The sequence below is a fragment of the Triticum aestivum genome, chromosome 2A (genome assembly GCF_018294505.1).
Source record: "Triticum aestivum cultivar Chinese Spring chromosome 2A, IWGSC CS RefSeq v2.1, whole genome shotgun sequence".
Taxonomy (NCBI): domain Eukaryota; kingdom Viridiplantae; phylum Streptophyta; class Magnoliopsida; order Poales; family Poaceae; genus Triticum; species Triticum aestivum.
Window position 1 is genome coordinate 308,723,292 of NC_057797.1, and position 3,055 is coordinate 308,726,346.

The following is a 3,055-nucleotide window of genomic DNA, read 5'->3' on the forward strand; positions in this document are numbered from 1 at the left end:
TCGGGAAGCAACATAATATGTCGGCTTGGACGGAACAGCCGATACGAGGTCTGGTGTATCGCAGAATGGAGGAAACGGGCCTTCTGTTCGACCGTGTATGGTCGAAACGGGGTCCTGTTCATCGGGAATGGTTTGGCGTACCGCAAAATGGAGGAAACAGACTTGTGTTCGACCATGTACAGTCGAAACGGGGGCCTGCTGATCGGGAGGGGTGTGGCCTACCGCAAAATAGAGGAAACAAACTTCTCTTCAACCGCCTACGGTCAAAACGGGGTCATGTTCATCGGGAGGGTTGTGGCATACCGCAAAACGGGACTCCACGAGCTACTGTTCATCCACCGTCGACTTCCTCCAGCCTCCACCTGCTACTATTCATCCATCGTAGATTTCCTCCAGCCTCGACCAGCTACTATTCATCCATGGGGTTCCTGTTCATCCAGGCTCCACCGGCTACTGTTCATCCAGCCCTCCATGGGGTCTTGTTCATCCAACTTCCACCGGCTACTGTTCATCCAGCCCTCCATGGGTCCTGTTCAACCAGCCCCTCCACGATGTCCTGTTCAACCAGCCCTCCATGTACGGGGCCCCTCCACCGGTTACTGTTCATCCACACCCATGCCTCCTCGATCGGGGTCCTATTCATCCAGCGGCAACGGCCTCTACTACCATGGGATGATGTTCATCCAACCCCCACCAGGAACTGTTCATCAAGAGGCAGCTTCGATCGGCTTCAGTTAGTAGCAGTAGCGAAGGAATCACTCGGGTTCAATTAACAACAAGGGTTCGATCGGGGTTCAGTAATGTAGCTAGTGCAATCGCTCGGGTTTAGTTAGAGCCCAACACCTCGCTCAGGTTTAGTTAGAGCGCAACGCCTCGCACACACACGTGTACGTGTACGAGAGAAACGCGCAAACCTCCATGCATCACTCGGCCTTGACCACCCACCGTAACCGGGAACTCCCTGATATTTTCCTCGCCCTTGCTTCAACCACAAATTTTTCCGTCATGGACGGCCCAAAGAATGTCATGTAGGTGCGTCTCCGGCCCGCCCATGATGAAAAGCCCATTTTCGGTCATGATTTTTTGTGATACAAATAGGAGCCCACCACATTTATGATGATACCGGGTTTTGTCACAATAATCGTCATAGAAGTGTCATAAGCATGACAGAATCTTTTTTTGTTTGGCCCAAAATGTCACGTATGTGTATTTTTTGTACTGACCCCAATCATGGCACTGGCGTAGTAATGAACAATGAGGCATCAAATCACAAAGGTGCTCCTTTCCTGCAGTTAAGAGGGACGAAGTAATGCTAAAAAAATAAGTTGGAGGGACGAAGCATCCGTCATTTCACTCGTTGCTGAATCCGCTTCTCCCTCATCTTCTTCAAGTTAACCACGTATATCTTCTGTCGTTGTTCTGCCTCATGTGGGACGCGGATCGGCTTGGTAAAGCACTGACACGTGGGACCGCATGTTAGCAAACCGCCAGGCCAACATCCTCCTAAAATAAGAAACCTCCCCCGCCTGCCGCGTGTCAAAATGACCTCCTTTTTACTAATCTTGATACTATAATTTTTCAGATCAATATAATCAAGATTTGTATAGATAGTAGACAGGAGCAAACCAACTGGTACGGTTAAGGCATCCACAATGTGTAGCCAAATGTGAAAATAGCTTTTGGCATTGATGGGAACCATTGTGGATGGTGCTGCCAAAGCTAAAAAGATGAAACCGAAACTCCCTAACACTACTGGAATCAGGATCTTTGCTGTCAGCCAGCTCTTTGCCCTCAGCTAGCTGATGGCAAAGAAGGTCTTTGCCATAAGCATACAGAAAGTTGACAACAAAGAAAGACCGAACGGCAAAGAGTGTGTTTGCCGCCAGCTAGCTCTTTGCCGTCAGCTAGCAGACGGCATAGAAGATTTTCCGTCAGCTAGCTTACAGCAAAGAGGGAGGATGGCCCACTAGTGAGAACAACCTAACTGCCACTTTTTTGCCGTCTACTAGCTGATGGTAAAGAAGCTCGCCATTCGTGAGCAGACGACAAAGAAAGTCGCAACCTAATGGCCGTTCCCCCCGGCCCCACCCCACTAGCAATGCTCTATGTCGTCTGCTAGAAGACAACAAAGAAGTTAAAACTAACTAAAAACGGTCGGCCCCGCGCCCCACCCCTCTCTCTCTCTCTCCCTCACCTCACCGGCGCCACCCCAATGCACCAACGGACCTCGCGCCGCCCTAACGCTCGCGCCACCCTGACGCCCTCGCCGCCCACGCCATGCCAACGCCCTTGCCGCCCGCGCCACCCTGACGCCCCTGCCACCCCGATGCCCTCGCCGGCCGACCACCCCGCCACCTCGACCACGAGGCGCCCCGCGGTACCGACGCCCTAGCCACCCCGACAGCCCGCCGCCCCAGTGCCCCGCCGACAGACTCCGGTGAGCTCCCCCTGTTTCTTTCTACTGCTAGTAAATAGGTTAGTTAGTACTATTAGTTTCTTTTTCTCTGCTGCTAATAATTAGGTTAGTTAGTACTGTTAGTTTCGTTAGTTTGGTTTTCTAGGTTACTTCGATTTTCTAGGTTAGTTAGGTTACTGTCATTCCTCTCATGTCTTCTTTTGTCAGATTTTGTTTTATGTAGTAATTTAAGTTCTGTTTCATTGACTTGTTTGTTTGAGTTTGTGTTTCTATTTGTCCGGTGATGAAAAACCGGTTAATCATACCATCTTTAGCGACTGATTGGTCGCTGTGCACCCATGCTGTCATTCTGCAATTCTTAGGAAAAATGGAACATCTTGGCATAATTTTTGTGAGTATTTCTGAACTTATGCTGCGAAAATGTGCAATTCTAATGTCCACATTGGCTATGTCGTAATTTTTAGCAAAATGTTAATCGGGATAGAATTTTTCAAACGGGCTATCCTTTTGGTGGATCTTGAGTTGCTTACTGCTACTTTTTTGATCATAAGCATAATCCTATTTGCCTAGAAAGCATTGTCTGACGGCTCAACCATTTGTTATGAAACTCTTTAAATATTCTTATTTGAACTTAGGAAT

At 49.0% G+C, this 3,055-nt stretch overlaps 1 non-coding gene across 1 annotated transcript; it reads left to right on the forward strand.

The window, feature by feature from the left end:
* The first annotated feature begins 2,690 nt into the window (after window positions 1–2,690).
* LOC123038413 (small nucleolar RNA SNORD96 family) lies at window positions 2,691–2,782 on the forward strand. Its single transcript, XR_006417858.1, has one exon. It is a non-coding gene; the product is annotated as a small nucleolar RNA SNORD96 family (small nucleolar RNA).
* The last annotated feature ends 273 nt before the right edge of the window (window positions 2,783–3,055 follow it).